The 19,005-nt window shown below is 40.9% G+C and overlaps 1 protein-coding gene and 1 pseudogene across 1 annotated transcript in view; one reads left to right on the forward strand and one right to left on the reverse strand.

The window, feature by feature from the left end:
• The window catches only part of ULK4 (unc-51 like kinase 4), a 1,503,227-nt gene that overhangs the window by 1,393,339 nt on the left and 90,883 nt on the right, over positions 1-19,005 (forward strand). The gene's annotated exons all lie outside the window — the stretch shown is intronic.
• LOC128659654 (calmodulin-like) lies at positions 1,603-18,822 on the reverse strand (annotated as a pseudogene).

Here is a 19,005-nt window from a genome sequence, read left to right on the forward strand (position 1 = left end):
ATTTATAAGGGTTAAAACTAATATTATTTTGAGCGTAATATGAATCCTGGTACTGTTAAAACCTCACAATTTGATATGAATACAAGTTAAGCCGTATTTGCATTTTATAGTTTAACTTGTATTTGCTTCTGTGATTTGCTTCTGAATATTTTATGATGTTTAATTTTCATTAGTTTAACATGCATTATCAATGAGATGACGTCTATCCAATCTTGCCGTTTGACGCAAATCTAATAAATTAATTTAAAACTCATATTTGTAAAAGCTAAAACCTGTTGTTTACTTGATGAAGGCTCCTTGAGTTGGCATTTTTTTGTATTAATTAGTTTTTATTGGAAAACAAATATAGAACTTGGAATGAATTTGAGGCAAGTTGTGCCATAAAGCATTTTTTTTTTCTGGAAAGTAGCTAAACAAAAAGAGAAAAAAGTTGGAAGAGGCCTGCAAATTGCTGCACAATAAAGATAATGTAGGCCCTTCACAGTAGCAAGTAATAAGAAAATAATAATGTTCCATATGCGAGACAAGAGCTAATAGAAAAATAAAGTGAATGAGACATTCTAACATCGGTTTGGAGTTAGTGCAACCCAAATTTAATTTAGTTAAAATGTTCACAAAAGAAGCAGTAACGACCGCCCATAAAAGGAGGTATAGGTTATGTAAATTTTGCTACTGCCCTCCCCAGCCAATGGCAAAGTGGCTGGGCTTGTTAATTTTAACATTTTTATTATGTCATTTAAGTCTGCTTCGCATGCCCACTTGCTTCATGAGATAATCGCATGCGTACTACTGTCAGAAACGCTCAGCTGCCATATTTGGATTTCCTATTCATCGCATAGATATAGTATTTAATATGCTCATTAGTCTAAGGGTACTTTGTACACTTACCTAGAAGATCTTGCTAAAATTGTTGCTGCTCCTTTCTTTGCTACATCTGCTGTCCCTGGAATTTCAGCGCACTGGTGCGCCACTCCCTCCAGCTTTGATGCCATGATCCACGTGTTTGCCCTGCATCTGGCACGCTGCAGGAGAGAGGATAGAGGGGGATAAGTCTGCATGTGTGTTAACCAGAAAATCATTTTAATGCGCATGCGGGCCGCCATTATGTTTCTATCTACTGTAGGTAGAACATTGCTATAGGGCCCGCATAATGAGTCTAGCAATGGGTTTGTCACAATATTATTTTTCTAATCAAAATTACAAGAAAAGGAAAACATTACAAATGTTTATTATATATAGACTTTTTAAAGAGTTAATACAAATCTGGGGGTTTCCTATCCCTTTCATTTTCTATACTGATCTGGCCAATGAGTCCACACTATATGAAAAGGAAAAAGTGTTTAAACCACCCTTTGATAAATAAAATAAAATGTACCACTTATTTGCAGAGGACTTTCAAATAATTCAAAGTAAGCTGCATGCAACATTTCTTTACTTGACCAACGACCGTAAAAAAAAAATATATACAAAAAAGAGAAGGGAACATGGATGGATTTTTAAATTTCTGTACATGCATTTTGACATTAAGGTGGCTTTTTACAGATAAGTTGCAAACAAAGAAAGGTCTTTATAAGAGAAAATTAAACACATTCTGTATAGTCTTCACTTTGCTGTCATTGTTTGTACGAACTCTTCGTAATTCACTTGTCCATCTCTATCAATATCTGCTTCCCCGATCATTTTATCAACCTCTCAACAACTGTTAACTTCTCCCCCAGGTTGGTCTTTAAATGGCAAAGTTATGCTGCACTTATATAGCCATTTCCATATGGTCAAACACACAGCATGCTTCTCTGGGGCGCGATTAAATATACGGCGCAGGCTTCGGCGCAACCGTGGAAACCAGCGCCGCACGTAATTTCACCTTGCACATCGGGGTTTTACATATACTGCACCGTTAGATGCTAAACTGACGTAAGTAGGACAAACTGGCGATATTCTGAAATGTGCGTAAATACACATTTCAGTCGTCATAAGTAACTTACGCCAGTATTTTGTCCACGGAAAGTGTCAATAAAGAGTAGTTTTATGCAAATTAGGCTAACACTTGTAAAAATGAACCGCGATTTTATATAAAAATGCGACACGTAATTACGCTATTCAAAATTCATATATAAACCCATGCGCAGCCGCCATTTTCTTCAGTGTGTTTGGATTGTTCGTTGAGCTACAGCACACTACACTGAAGTGGAGGATTAGTCAGAGTAGAGAGAGAGGCGCAAACAGAGGAGTTAGTTAGGTCACATTGTTGTTGAGTAAGCTTGTACACTTACACATATTCTTACATATTGCACACATTGCATACATACATATATAAATACACCTTACTTTTTTTTTCTAACACCTCACACATTTTATTTGAATTTTACAGTGTGATAGGCTGAGTGTTTGGTTGTGATTGAACTGGAAGAGAGTGTGAGTGTGTGTAGTGTGATTTAGTGTGAGGATGGCAGGGAGGAGGGGAGAGGAGTGGCAGGGAGAGGAGTATAGGAGAGGACAGGAGTAGCAGTGGGCCCCCCCGTCAGGGAGTATGTGGAGTGGGGAGAGGGAGAGCCAGAAGGGATGATGGGAGGGTAGATGCCCAAGAGCCCCAGAGAGCAGGCACATCTAGGAGAGGGACAGAGGGTGCACATGGGGACAGAAGGGGGGAGGAGGGAGAGGGTAGGGAGGAACCCACACCAGGGACATCACAGGGAGGAAGCCAAGTGTCCATGGAGGATGAGAGGCTGAGATATCCCAAATTCTCATTTGATGAAAATGTTGCCCTTGTCCAGGCCATCATGGACAATTACAGTGCCCTCTTCGGGCAGGAGAAGGGCAAAGGCATTGCCAAAAAGCTAAAAACGGCATGGTTGGCAGTAGAGGATGCCGTCAACAGTGTGGCCCTGCAGAGGAGGACTGTTGAGGGCCTGAAAAAGCGGTGGAATGACTGCAAGAGGCGGGTCAAAGAAAAGATGGGGCAGGAAGCTATGCACCAGAGGGGAACAGGCGGTGGTCCATCCCTGGATATTGAGTATAACACCTGGCAGGATATGATACGCAGGTCCCTGAGTACCAAAGCAGTCCGTGGACTTCGTGGGGCTCGTGACTCAGGGGCTGCAACCACATCACATCATGCTGGTGAGTAACATCCCACACACCAGTATTATATGTATTTGAGATATAACATCCTTTAATATCACACATTCATGTACACAATGAGGAGCATGGTATTTGGCCTACTAACAAAGGTTGAACAGTGCAATACTAACATGTCTCAGAGTAACACAGGCCACAAGCCACATGTAAAGTTTTCAGTAAATGGACACTATAGCCATCACAATACTTTTAGTTCAATAAAGCAGGTTCTGTGTCTACATCAGGCTAAAGTAAATTTTGTGACCATAGTGTCACTTAAAGAACACATTTTTTCCATTATTGACATGTACACATAACTATTATATGAAACACATACCTGTATACTGTGCATATTCAAATCCCTCATAGAACAAATCATAATGTGCACATGCATGTTATAGAGTTTGACATGAGAATCAGTATAGGCCCTAGCATGTATCAATGTACATTGTATGCCCACATGGACATTATCTGACTGTACTAATCCCTCTCATCATTTGACTCCTCCACAGAACCTCCTGTCACGAGGATACAAACAGCCATGTCACCACCACCAGTCTTCAGGCAACCACACGAACAGTTTGCTCCCAGGCTTGAGCATGGTTGGATGGCTTCAGTTGAGGACCCGGGAGTGATGCCACCACCATTGCCATATGACCCCTGGCAAGATTCCTGGCCAGAGGAATATTCTTCTTTTGGCTTTGAGGGGGAGCCAAGACAGCCACAAAGGGTCCATGTATTTACCCCCCCCCCCCCAACACAATCTCATGGCAGTCATGGCTTTTACCCACAAACTATGTCACAAGAAGTGCCAATTGGAAAGGCTGAGTGGTCACACACTGGTCATCAGTGGGACTATCAATCCACCCTGAGAGCTCCACCATCCTCTTCACTTGGGCGAGTTCCACCATCCTCATCACTTGGGCGAGTTCCACCATCCTCATCACTTGGGCGAGCTCCACCATCCTCATCACTTGGGCGAGTTCCACCATCACTTGGGCGAGCTCCACCATCTGCAGATGAAAATATAGCAAAAACTACTCAAGCACTATCAGATGCAGCTGAACCTGCCCCACTAGAAACATCAGATGCAGCTGAACCTGCCCCACCAGAACCAGCAGATGCAGCTGAACATGCCCCACCAGAACCAGCAGATGCAGGTGACCCTGCACTTCAAGCAACTAGAAACCCTGCTGCTCAAGAGCCTGTGGATGCATTGTATTCTCCCCTGGGTGAGGAATACATTGCACTCCAGAGGAGGCTCATAACAAGCACCGAGAGCATACAAAGTCCCTCACTTCATTCCCCCTTAGTGTCCTCCTGTCCACATCCTCAGGTACAGGAACCAGCTGCTGATCTTGGTCTGGTTCTATGCCCCCCAATATACGTGTGTCCACAGCAATGTTATGTAGAGAATACAACATGCATTGACAATGGAACACACTTTGTTGGGGTTATACTGTAAAGCTCCGCCTGTCAAATCCAGATACCTGAATCTGGTTTTAATTAGGCCAAAGCTTCTTTCTATTACATTTCAGGTACGTATGTGGGCCTCCTGGTACCTGAGTTGTGGCTCTGTAAGGGGGTGTGCCAAGGGGGTTAACAGCCATGGTCTGCAGCCGTAGCCTGCGTCACCTGTCATGTAACATATGTATTCTGATTACTACAGGTTCATCATGTGCTTAAAGAGACATAACATGGATTTAATTTAAAATATATATTTTTCAAAAACATTAAATTGGTGCATTGTAAGCAATATACTTTTATGCCAGGATTAGTCTAGACAAAATTCTATTTTCATGATTCTGATAGAACATGCCATTTTAAGAAAATGTCCTTTTAAGTGAAAAACTATTTATAGTATACTGTCCCTTTAAAGGACATGAAACACACATTTCTTCTTTCATGAGTTAGAAAGAACCTGCAATTTTATTCAACTTTATAATTTACTTCTATTATGTAATTTGCTTGATTCTCTTGATATCACCTGCTGACAAGCATATTAGATATGCTCAGTAGCTGCTGATTGGTGGCTGCACATAGATGCCTCATGTGATTGGCTCATCTATTTCTTCAACAAAGGATATCTAAAGAATGAATCAAATTAGATAATAGAAGTAAATTGTAATCTTGTTTAACATTGTATTCTCTATCTGAAACATGACATAATTATTTTGTGTTTAGTGTCCCTTTAGTAGAAAAATACAGACAGAATGAAGGTAGTGCATACTCACCAAGCAGCCAACCTCCCGAGAGTGTTCCAGAATCAAAAAGCTGGAATAAGGAGGTTTGGCGCAGGATGTAGGAATCATGGGCACTCCCTGGAAAGCCTGCATACACATGTGTGAATTTCAGAGTGGTATCACAGACCATCTGGCAATTCAAGGAGTAAAACCCTTTCCTGTTAATAAAGAGGAATGGCTCGTCATGTGGGGCCACGATACGCACATGTGTTCAATCAATTGCCCCCATGACATTGGGAATACCCCCCAGTCGATAGAAGCCTTGTTTAAGACTGTTCCATTCCTGGGGTGTACGGGGGAAATGAATGTATCGCTGTGTCTGGTTATCCAGAGCAGTCAAAACCTCCCCTAGGAGCCTGGAGAAGGTGGACTGCGCTAGGCCAGACACAAGGCCCTCTTTTGACTGTAATGAGCCTGATGCCAGGAAGTGCACAACACACAACAGCTTCTGCATACCAGTCAGAGCTTGGTTCCTATTCGCTTGAGGGTCAATATCATCCTTCAAGACCTCATATAGGTCAATGAGGCTTGCAGAAGTAAAGCAATACTTTTCCCTGACCTCCCCTTCTGTCATTCCAAACAGGGTGACCCTAACCCTGTGTATCCTTGGTGCCCTTGCTCTTTCCCTCTGCTGATGCCGACGTCTTATAGGCCCTGCTGGCCTATGATCAGCTGCAGCAACAACAGCAGCAGGGGCAGGAACAGGGACAGCAGCAGGAGGAGCAGGGACAGCAGCAGCAGGATCAGGGACGGCTACAGCACCATGACGAGGGACCTCAGCAGCAACTATATCAGCAGCAGGTATATCCTCCACAGCAGCAGCAGGTATATCCTCCCCAGCAGCAGCAGGTATATCCTCCACAACAGGGGCTTGTAGGGCTTCCAGCACCCCTTGTGCCCCACGATGCTGTCTCTCTAGATATTGTAGATAAAGCAGGGGAAACATGGTGGCTAATGAGGGTGTGCATTGACAGGTGTTTTAAGGCTGCAGGTGACAGGTTGTGCTGTTTGTGATTGGTTTGACACACTTGCAGGGGCAAGACTAATAAATGCTTAGAAGAGATTTGCGGCTGATATGTATGTGATTGCGCATGCGTTTGTTAGGCCTTCAGGGAGTTATGTTGCTTTTTTAGTCAGTGCAAGGGTTACTGCGCCTGCAATTTGTGGTGAGATGAGAATGGAGTAGATTTTCTGAATTCTGCGTACGTAATCCTTACGCTGTATATTGGATACCAAATTGCGCGGCTGTTCTAAGTTAGTCTATGGGTAAAAAAAATACGGCCGAAGGGTGAAATATACGCATGTAACTTGTATGCTACGCCGTATATGTAATACCAAAATCACATAAAATCCGGCGGCGGAGGATTTTGCGGGTGACGCTGCATATGTAATGGAGCCCCTGATCTCCTCTTCGCTATCTGTATCTTTCATTTTTTTCTAGCTATCAGAGTAAAAAATTCTAGAAAGTAAATACTTTCATTTCCATCAGCATCTACTTTATTGAATATATCCTGCAACTCTGCTTCTGTTGGGATCTGACCAGGCAATTCCATAACTGTCCCAAGTTCTTTAGGAGTGATAGTGCTTTCTCCATCGTTCAATCAAATAGTGAGAATTTTTTTTTCGAACTTGCAATCTGTCCTTCTGTCAGTTTGTCAGCCGTTTCCAAAGGATATTTTAGTGACGAAGCACCAACGGGTTCCAACAATACAGCCTAAATACTGATAGGCTCAAATCGGGCTGCTCCTTGAGTTGGCTTTTGGTAAATATAGAAGTGCCTATCTCTCTTAAAAGGATATAAATGTCCTAATTAAACTTTCATGGTTCAGATAAATGTTTTTTAATTTACTTATTTTATCATTCGATTACCGGATGTTCATCTGGCTCACAATAGTGTGATTAAATACATATATAATCATTGAAAGATATACAAATCTTAAAAATAAAGTGAAAAAAGGTTTAACAAAAAGGATACACTGTGATATTCCTGTTAAGTTTCAACTTTGTTTGTGTAATGTAATTTATGAAGAAATGTCTTTGTGTCTCAAAAGAGAAACAAAAAACAATAATGTAATTCTGTAAATAATTGCTAGAATAATTAAACTGCCAACCGACTCCTCACATAACAAGAGCTACAGTAACTTTAAGATCAGCTCTCACTTGGTTTTAATAAATAATTGTAAATAGACATAGAAATAGAAAAAGTAGTGCTAACCCCTGTCTTTAAATCACACTTTGCTGTCTTATGAAAGAATGTATCATGAATTATAAATCTGAAAACTGACATAACCCCATGTACACCTGATATATATTAAGTAAACAAACAGTCATACCAGCCACACAGTTAAAAACACTTAAACCTGGACACTATAAATATTCATAGTAACATCATATTCTGTAGTGGGTATTACAATTTATCACTATTATGGTCATTACAGCAGCTTGATGACTAATATAAACTAGGCTCTTACAATCTGGGAGCCATATTTACTGTTAATGTTACACTACAAGTCTCGCTGCAGATAAATGAGAGATACTTAATTATTCCCCCACACAGAAAAAAATAGATATTAAATTATCATAGTGAAGGTAAGCAGTTTAAAAAGGAGAGAAAGAGCTTCTCCTAAGAACCCCTGACGTGCGTTTCACAATAACGCTTCCTCACTTGATTTTAAACGGCCAGGCACCCAGTATGCTCCAAACTCAGTCTTTAAGAATACATTTATTGAAATCTTAAACACATATAACCACCACAATAATCTGTGCAAAGTGAAAGAGCAGAAACACCTGTTCCAGTGTGTGGATGGCAGAGGATTCACAAGACACACAACATCCGGTCTCACTGCTTATCCAGACCAGCCTCTCTTTCCTTAGCTCCTCCCCTTCTTGTGAACCTTAGTGCATGACAATAGGATAGAGGCAAATCATGCAGTGGGATTATAGGCACAGGTCTAGATTTTTTTTAGTCCAGTAACAACAGCGTATATTATAGTAAGGAGAGTAAACGTGTGAAAGATGAAGGTGATATCAGAAAGGAGAAGCTATATTGTGCTATGTTAAGGGAGCGATTTAGGACGGTGGAAGTTCAGTGGATTGTTGGCATGCATAGTACGCTAAGCTGTGTATGATAATGCTTGTTATAAGGTATATGTTTGTATTCCTAGTAAGTAGAAAATCTAAAAAACAGAGGAGAGGAGCGCAGACTCAAATGCAGGGTATAAAAAAGTTTAATATATGTCACACAGACAAATGGCAACTCACAAGAAGTTAAAGTAAAAACGGCATATCGCGTATCAAAAACACAAGATAACTTATCCCCTCAGCGTGTATGTCTCCAGGACGGCTCCACCAAGAGATGCTGCTGTGTTCTTCCACCAACACCAGAACCAGGCTGGTAATGAATCGATTGGACAGTCTGTTCCAAGATGTGATATATAATACAGTCATACACTGAGAGGGTAATAAGCTGACACTTACATAAGTATTGGAAGCAAACAAATAGACAGTCTGATTCAATTACAGATCCTCGGCACACAAACCGCAAAGTTCCTAGCTGCAGACCCAGAACTAGGGCGGCCTCACAGGATTGATTGGCTGATAAAGTAGGCGGTCTCTACGCGTTTCGTCCCAGCTACGTAGGGACTTTCTCAAGAGTGATGAACTCGGATACTGCAATGCTCTTAAATGGAGATGTGTAATAACACTCCCACAAATACCACCAATGAGGGGAGACTGTAAGAGACTAATAGTAGCGTCAGAGAATGGCATAATCCGAGTATCGTAGCTTAACAAGTTATTTCATGAATCTTACATTATGCATTGTTGCAAAAACAAAGACGAATGCAGTGCAAACAGATATTGGACAAGTAAAATACAAATGGAAATTACATGATAATATACATGAAAAAATTACGATTAATCCATTAAAATTGATTTCTATTCTAAACAATAAATGAAATACTATCATAATACATAATATAAAAACTTGCAACCCTAACTATAAACTCCATAGAAAAGACACACTAACTAATAAAAAACATATTAAATTAATAAATACATATAAATAGTTAAAACTTATCTTGTTCATAAATATTAATAATAACACCTTATACATATAATTGATGAAAGGGGGAAATCTCTATTAACTAAATTCATATCATTGACAATAAAATTGATTCAAAAATTTTTTAAAAATTAAAAAATCTGATATTTTGACCTTCTGAATGTTAGAAGTGGTCACCTTAGACAGTGGAAACAAAATATCCCCCTAGGCCAGTTTCAAAGAATCAGGCGCAATTGTACAAAGATGGACGATTTTAATAAAGAGTCTGACATCCTCATGGACAAATTTAAAGAGAAATGTTATAACATTAAGCTTTTAGAAGAAAGCAAGAAAAGGGTGGACATGATGGACAGAACTTCCCTTATAAATAATACCCACAATCATAATAATAATTTTCAAAAAGATAGAAAAAATTGTTCTAAATTCGTTACACAGTACAACAATCAACATTTTAAGATCCAAAATATTTTAAAGAAACATTGGAAGGTTCTCAAACTTGATCCTGTACTTAATCAGATTTTAGGAGACAAACCCAATGTTATCTTTAAGAAGAACAAAGATATTAAGAATTATATTGCCCCAACGAAGTTAAGAAATATAAACAAGAATTTTGGATCAATCAGTAATTGGTGTGGGGGGAAAAATGGCCTATATCCTTGTAAAACATCCGACTGTGTATTATGCCCTCTGATAGATTTTAATACTACCCACTTTTTAAATTTTAATGGAACTAAAAAATATCCGTGTAAAGATAGGTGCACTTGCCACACAACATACGTGATTTATCAACTGGTCTGCAAATGTGGGTTAATCTACATCGGGCGCACAAAGCGAAAAATTAAGTACAGGATAAGGGAGCATGTGAAAAATATAGAATCAGGTTTTGATAATCATAGTGTTTCTCGTCACTTTAAGACTCACCATGACCAAAACCCTTCCGACCTTATTGTTAAAATTGTAGAACGGGTTATACCTTGTGTGTGGGACACTAATAGATTATTGAGACTCAGAAGGAGAGAAACATTCTGGATTAGGACTCTCAATTGTTTGGAACCCAACGGGTTAAACATAGAGATTGATCTTCAAGCCTTTCTATAGTTGTTTTTGCGATAAATTACCTGTCAAAATATCAGATTTTTTATTTTTTTTTAAAAATTTGAATCAATTTTATTGTCAATGATATGAATTTAGTTAATAGAGATTTCCCCCTTTCATCAATTATATGTATAAGGTGTTATTAATATTTATGAACAAGATAAGTTTTAACTATTTATATGTATTTATAAATTTAATATGTTTTCTCCAACATAGGTGTGTCCGGTCCACGGCGTCATCCTTACTTGTGGGATATTCTCTTCCCCAACAGGAAATGGCAAAGAGCCCAGCAAAGCTGGTCACATGATCCCTCCTAGGCTCCGCCTACCCCAGTCATTCTCTTTGCCGTTGTACAGGCAACATCTCCACGGAGATGGCTTAGAGTTTTTTAGTGTTTAACTGTAGTTTTTATTATTCAATCAAGAGTTTGTTATTTTGAAATAGTGCTGGTATGTACTATTTACTCAGAAACAGAAAAGAGATGAAGATTTCTGTTTGTATGAGGAAAATGATTTTAGCAACCGTCACTAAAATCCATGGCTGTTCCACACAGGACTGTTGAGAGCAATTAACTTCAGTTGGGGGAACAGTGAGCAGTCTCTTGCTGCTTGAGGTATGACACATTCTAACAAGACGATGTAATGCTGGAAGCTGTCATTTTCCCTATGGGATCCGGTAAGCCATGTTTATTAAGATCGTAAATAAGGGCTTCACAAGGGCTTATTAAGACTGTAGACTTTTTCTGGGCTAAATCGATTCATTATTAACACATATTTAGCCTTGAGGAATCATTTATTCTGGGTATTTTGATATAATAATATCGGCAGGCACTGTTTTAGACACCTTATTCTTTAGGGGCTTTCCCAAATCATAGGCAGAGCCTCATTTTCGCGCCGGTGTTGCGCACTTGTTTTTGAGAGGCATGACATGCAGTCGCATGTGAGAGGAGCTCTGATACTTAGAAAAGACTTTCTGAAGGCGTCATTTGGTATCGTATTCCCCTTTGGGCTTGGTTGGGTCTCAGCAAAGCAGATACCAGGGACTGTAAAGGGGTTAAAGTTAAAAACGGCTCCGGTTCCGTTATTTTAAGGGTTAAAGCTTCCAAATTTGGTGTGCAATACTTTTAAGGCTTTAAGACACTGTGGTGAAAATTTGGTGAATTTTGAACAATTCCTTCATGTTTTTTCGCAATTGCAGTAATAAAGTGTGTTCAGTTTAAAATTTAAAGTGACAGTAACGGTTTTATTTTAAAACGTTTTTTGTACTTTGTTATCAAGTTTATGCCTGTTTAACATGTCTGAACTACCAGATAGACTGTGTTCTGAATGTGGGGAAGCCAGAATTCCCATTCATTTAAATAAATGTGATTTATGTGACAATGACAATGATGCCCAAGATGATTCCTCAAGTGAGGGGAGTAAGCATGGTACTGCATCATTCCCTCCTTCGTCTACACGAGTCTTGCCCACTCAGGAGGCCCCTAGTACATCTAGCGCGCCAATACTCCTTACTATGCAACAATTAACGGCTGTAATGGATAATTCTGTCAAAAACATTTTAGCCAAAATGAACACTTATCAGCGTAAGCGCGACTGCTCTGTTTTAGATACTGAAGAGCATGACGACGCTGATAATAATGGTTCTGAAGGGCCCCTAACCCAGTCTGATGGGGCCAGGGAGGTTTTGTCTGAGGGAGAGATTACTGATTCAGGGAACATTTCTCAACAAGCTGAACCTGATGTGATTACGTTTAAATTTAAGTTGGAACATCTCCGCATTCTGCTTCAGGAGGTATTATCCACTCTGGATGATTGTGACAAGTTGGTCATCCCAGAGAAACTATGTAAAATGGACAAGTTCCTAGAGGTCCCGGGGCTCCCAGAAGCTTTTCCTATACCCAAGCGGGTGGCGGACATTGTTAATAAAGAATGGGAAAGGCCCGGTATTCCTTTCGTCCCTCCCCCCATATTTAAAAAATTGTTTCCTATGGTTGACCCCAGAAAGGACTTATGGCAGACAGTCCCCAAGGTCGAGGGAGCGGTTTCCACTTTAAACAAACGCACCACTATACCCATAGAGGATAGTTGTGCTTTCAAAGATCCTATGGATAAAAAATTAGAAGGTTTACTTAAAAAGATGTTTGTTCAGCAGGGTTACCTTCTACAACCAATTTCATGCATTGTCCCTGTAGCTACAGCCGCATGTTTCTGGTTCGATGAGCTGATAAAGGCGGTCGATAGTGATTCTCCTCCTTATGAGGAGATTATGGACAGAATCAATGCTCTCAAATTGGCTAATTCTTTCACCCTAGACGCCACTTTGCAATTGGCTAGGTTAGCGGCTAAGAATTCTGGGTTTGCTATTGTGGCGCGCAGAGCGCTTTGGTTGAAATCTTGGTCAGCTGATGCGTCTTCCAAGAACAAGCTACTTAACATTCCTTTCAAGGGGAAAACGCTGTTTGGCCCTGACTTGAAAGAGATTATCTCTGATATCACTGGGGGTAAGGGCCACGCCCTTCCTCAGGATCGGCCTTTCAAGGCAAAAAATAAACCTAATTTTCGTCCCTTTCGTAGAAATGGACCAGCCCAAAGTGCTACGTCCTCTAAGCAAGAGGGTAATACTTCTCAAGCCAAGCCAGCTTGGAGACCAATGCAAGGCTGGAACAAGGGAAAGCAGGCCAAGAAACCTGCCACTGCTACCAAGACAGCATGAAATGTTGGCCCCCGATCCGGGACCGGATCTGGTGGGGGGCAGACTCTCTCTCTTCGCTCAGGCTTGGGCAAGAGATGTTCTGGATCCTTGGGCGCTAGAAATAGTCTCCCAAGGTTATCTTCTGGAATTCAAGGGGCTTCCCCCAAGGGGGAGGTTCCACAGGTCTCAGTTGTCTTCAGACCACGTAAAAAGACAGGCATTCTTACATTGTGTAGAAGACCTGTTAAAAATGGGAGTGATTCATCCTGTTCCATTAAGAGAACAAGGGATGGGGTTCTACTCCAATCTGTTCATAGTTCCCAAAAAAGAGGGAACGTTCAGACCAATCTTAGATCTCAAGATCTTAAACAAGTTTCTCAAGGTTCCATCGTTCAAGATGGAAACCATTCGAACTATTCTTCCTTCCATCCAGGAAGGTCAATTCATGACCACAGTGGATTTAAAGGATGCGTATCTACATATTCCTATCCACAAGGAACATCATCGGTTCCTAAGGTTCGCATTCCTGGACAAGCATTACCAGTTCGTGGCGCTTCCTTTCGGATTAGCCACTGCTCCAAGGATTTTCACAAAGGTACTAGGGTCCCTTCTAGCTGTGCTAAGACCAAGGGGCATTGCTGTAGTACCTTACTTGGACGACATTCTGATTCAAGCGTCGTCCCTTCCTCAAGCAAAGGCTCACACGGACATTGTCCTGGCCTTTCTCAGATCTCACGGATGGAAAGTGAACGTGGAAAAGAGTTCTCTATCTCCGTCAACAAGGGTTCCCTTCTTGGGAACAATAATAGACTCCTTAGAAATGAGGATTTTTCTGACAGAGGCCAGAAAAACAAAACTTCTAGACTCTTGTCGGATACTTCATTCCGTTCCTCTTCCTTCCATAGCGCAGTGCATGGAAGTGATCGGTTTGATGGTAGCGGCAATGGACATAGTTCCTTTTGCGCGCATTCATCTAAGACCATTACAACTGTGCATGCTCAGTCAGTGGAATGGGGACTATACAGACTTGTCTCCGAAGATACAAGTAAATCAGAGGACCAGAGACTCACTCCGTTGGTGGCTGTCCCTGGACAACCTGTCACAAGGGATGACATTCCGCAGACCGGAGTGGGTCATCGTCACGACCGACGCCAGTCTGATGGGCTGGGGCGCGGTCTGGGGATCCCTGAAAGCTCAGGGTCTTTGGTCTCGGGAAGAATCTCTTCTACCGATAAATATTCTGGAACTGAGAGCGATATTCAATGCTCTCAAGGCTTGGCCTCAGCTAGCGAGGGCCAAGTTCATACGGTTTCAATCAGACAACATGACAACTGTTGCGTACATCAACCATCAGGGGGGAACAAGGAGTTCCCTAGCGATGGAAGAAGTGACCAAAATCATTCTATGGGCGGAGTCTCACTCCTGCCACCTGTCTGCTATCCACATCCCAGGAGTGGAAAATTGGGAAGCGGATTTTCTGAGTCGTCAGACATTGCATCCGGGGGAGTGGGAACTCCATCCGGAAATCTTTGCCCAAGTCACTCAGCTGTGGGGCATTCCAGACATGGATCTGATGGCCTCTCGTCAGAACTTCAAAGTTCCTTGCTACGGGTCCAGATCCAGGGATCCCAAGGCGGCTCTAGTGGATGCACTAGTAGCACCTTGGACCTTCAAACTAGCTTATGTGTTCCCGCCGTTTCCTCTCATCCCCAGGCTGGTTGCCAGGATCAATCAGGAGAGGGCGTCGGTGATCTTGATAGCTCCTGCGTGGCCACGCAGGACTTGGTATGCAGATCTGGTGAATATGTCATCGGCTCCACCTTGGAAGCTACCTTTGAGACGAGACCTTCTTGTTCAGGGTCCGTTCGAACATCCGAATCTGGTTTCACTCCAGCTGACTGCTTGGAGATTGAACGCTTGATCTTATCGAAGCGAGGGTTCTCAGATTCTGTTATCGATACTCTTGTTCAGGCCAGAAAGCCTGTAACTAGAAAGATTTACCACAAAATTTGGAAAAAATATATCTGTTGGTGTGAATCTAAAGGATTCCCTTGGGACAAGGTTAAGATTCCTAAGATTCTATCCTTCCTTCAAGAAGGATTGGAAAAAGGATTATCTGCTAGTTCCCTGAAGGGACAGATTTCTGCCTTGTCGGTGTTACTTCACAAAAAGCTGGCAGCTGTGCCAGATGTTCAAGCCTTTGTTCAGGCTCTGGTTAGAATTAAGCCTGTTTACAAACCTTTGACTCCTCCTTGGAGTCTCAACTTAGTTCTTTCAGTTCTTCAGGGGGTTCCGTTTGAACCCTTACATTCCGTTGATATTAAGTTATTATCTTGGAAAGTTTTGTTTTTAGTTGCAATTTCTTCTGCTAGAAGAGTTTCAGAATTATCTGCTCTGCAGTGTTCTCCTCCTTATCTGGTGTTCCATGCAGATAAGGTGGTTTTACGTACTAAACCTGGTTTTCTTCCAAAAGTTGTTTCTAACAAAAACATTAACCAGGAGATTATCGTACCTTCTCTGTGTCCGAAACCAGTTTCAAAGAAGGAACGTTTGTTGCACAATTTGGATGTTGTTCGCGCTCTAAAATTCTATTTAGATGCTACAAAGGATTTTAGACAAACATCTTCCTTGTTTGTTGTTTATTCCGGTAAAAGGAGAGGTCAAAAAGCAACTTCTACCTCTCTCTCTTTTTGGATTAAAAGCATCATCAGATTGGCTTACGAGACTGCCGGACGGCAGCCTCCCGAAAGAATCACGGCTCATTCCACTAGGGCTGTGGCTTCCACATGGGCCTTCAAGAACGAGGCTTCTGTTGATCAGATATGTAGGGCAGCGACTTGGTCTTCACTGCACACTTTTACCAAATTTTACAAGTTTGATACTTTTGCTTCTTCTGAGGCTATTTTTGGGAGAAAGGTTTTGCAAGCCGTGGTGCCTTCCATTTAGGTGACCTGATTTGCTCCCTCCCTTCATCCGTGTCCTAAAGCTTTGGTATTGGTTCCCACAAGTAAGGATGACGCTGTGGACCGGACACACCTATGTTGGAGAAAACAGAATTTATGTTTACCTGATAAATTACTTTCTCCAACGGTGTGTCCGGTCCACGGCCCGCCCTGGTTTTTTTAATCAGGTCTGATAATTTATTTTCTTTAACTACAGTCACCACGGTACCATATGGTTTCTCCTATGCAAATATTCCTCCTTAACGTCGGTCGAATGACTGGGGTAGGCGGAGCCTAGGAGGGATCATGTGACCAGCTTTGCTGGGCTCTTTGCCATTTCCTGTTGGGGAAGAGAATATCCCACAAGTAAGGATGACGCCGTGGACCGGACACACCGTTGGAGAAAGTAATTTATCAGGTAAACATAAATTCTGTTTTTTATTAGTTAGTGTGTCTTTTCTATGGAGTTTATAGTTAGGGTTGCAAGTTTTTATATTTTGTATTATGATAGTATTTCATTTATTGTTTAGAATAGAAATCAATTTTAATGGAATAATCGTAATTTTTTCATGTATATTATCATGTAATTTCCATTTGTATTTTACTTGTCCAATATCTGTTTGCACTGCATTCGTTATTGTTTTTACAACAATGCATTATGTAAAATTCATGAAATAACTTGTTAAGTTACGATACTCGGATTATGCCATTCTCTGACGCTACTATTAGTCTCTTACAGTCTCCCCTCATTGGTGGTATTTGTGGGAGTGTTATTACACACCTCCATTTAAGAGCATTGCAGTATCCGAGTTCATCACTCTTGAGAAAGTCCCTACGTAGCTGTGACGAAATGCGTAGAGACCCGCCCACTTTATCAGCCAATCGATCCTGTGAGGCCGCCCTAGTTCTGGGTCTGCAGCTAGGAACTTTGCGGTTTGTGTGCCGAGGATCTGTAATTGAATCAGACTGTCTATTTGTTTGGTTCCAATACTTATGTAAGTGTCAGCTTATTACCCTCTCAGTGTATGACTGTATTATATATCACATCTTGGAAACAGACTGTCCAATCGATTCATTACCAGCCTGGTTCTGGTGTTGGTGGAAGAACACAGCAGCATCTCTTGGTGGAGCCGTCCTGGTGACATACACGCTGAGGGGATAAGTTATCTTGTGTTTTTGATACGCGATATGCCATTTTTACTTTGACTTCTTGTGAGTTGCCATTTGTCTGTGTGACATATATTAAACTTTTTTATACCCTGCATTTGAGTCTGCGCTCCTCTCCTCTGTTTTTTAGATTTTCTACTTACAATCAAGGTCTGTGGATTCACCTGTCTAAGAGGAGAAGCCAGATTCTGGTGCATTCTTTTCCTTTTGCACATATTGGACTTGAATGTTTATGTATTTTTAATAGTTGCATACAATTTACTATTTGAGTGCATTTTTTATACTATATATTTGTTTTGAATATATATATATTTTTTTTATTTTAGTATTTATAGGATTGGCGCTACTTTGGTGTGTTTTGTCACACCGTTCTCTGTTTTTTGGTATTCCTAGTAAGTATTCTACTTGATTTTAAAGGTCTCTTTGATAATTGTAATTTTGCTATTCCTTGTTTCCTATATTTTATATGTCCTCATATTTACATTAGATCTCAGAAAAAAACTTATTTGGACCCAGTAATCAAGACTATAATACTATAAATTTTGGGCTTAGTCTGTGTAAGTTTATAGAATGACATTTTAGTTTATTATGAGGATTTTTTGACACAGCTGTTTATTTGTGACAACCTATTACATCATTTTCTTTTTCTCTCTGTCCCTTTAAAGGGATACTAAACCTACATTTTTTCTTTGATGATTCAGATAGAGCATGCAATTTTAAGCAACTTTCTAATTTACTCCTATTATCAATTTTTCTTCATTGTCTTGCTATCTTTATTTGAAAAAGCAGGAATCTAGGCTTAGTAGCCGGCCCATTTCCTTATCAGACCAATCCTGGCCAATAGTCTTCTTATCCCAGCATCAAGTGGAAAGGTAAGGAAAAATCCCAGAACTGAGTATAACAGTTAGAAGGAATGAGGAAGTACTGGAACAGTTAACATCACAAGCTGCAAGGGTTAATGAGGAGCAGGCCACAGGCTTGAGTTGGGTTTAGAAGTAAGCAGACAGTACTATGCCCCTGAGAAACACAAAAATCAAATAAATGCTCACCAGGCAGTGCAGGGTTCAGTGTGAAGAGGCAGTCCAATGTTTCTGAGAATCAAAGGGTTAAGCAAAGGAATGGTCACTAGGAAATTCAGGATGCAGTAACAAGCAGGCAGTTCAAACTTTCTGAGTATCCAAAAGGGTTAAGCAGTAGAATGTACAATCGCAATGCAGGTTTCAGTAACAAGCAGGCAGTCCTGTAAAGCACAATAGTAAACAGCATAAAATAGCACCAGGAGTACACAGAGGTAAACCTATACTAGGGTACTTACAGATTGAAGGAAATTACCTTTAATAGGGGCAGGTTCACGCCCAGGTGGAGACACAGGTGTACAGGAAATGAACAGAGCAGCAATCATGGTGCGCAGTGATGATGTCACCACTGTGCGCCGCACAACAACCAGATGCTGTGATGGCAACAGCTGGGAGGAGCGGGGCGACAGTATGACAGTGACAGCCATCAACCAATCACAAATGCATGTACGTATATTCTGTGAATTCCTGTACATGTATTTATTTATTTATAAAATATCTTACCAGGAAGGATACATTGAGATTTCTCTCGTTTTCAAGTATGTCCTGGGTCCACAAAACATGGCATTGATACAATAGGGTACAATAATAGAAAAACAATATTAATACAT

The sequence above is a fragment of the Bombina bombina genome, chromosome 5, assembly GCF_027579735.1.
Source record: "Bombina bombina isolate aBomBom1 chromosome 5, aBomBom1.pri, whole genome shotgun sequence".
Lineage (NCBI taxonomy): Eukaryota > Metazoa > Chordata > Amphibia > Anura > Bombinatoridae > Bombina > Bombina bombina.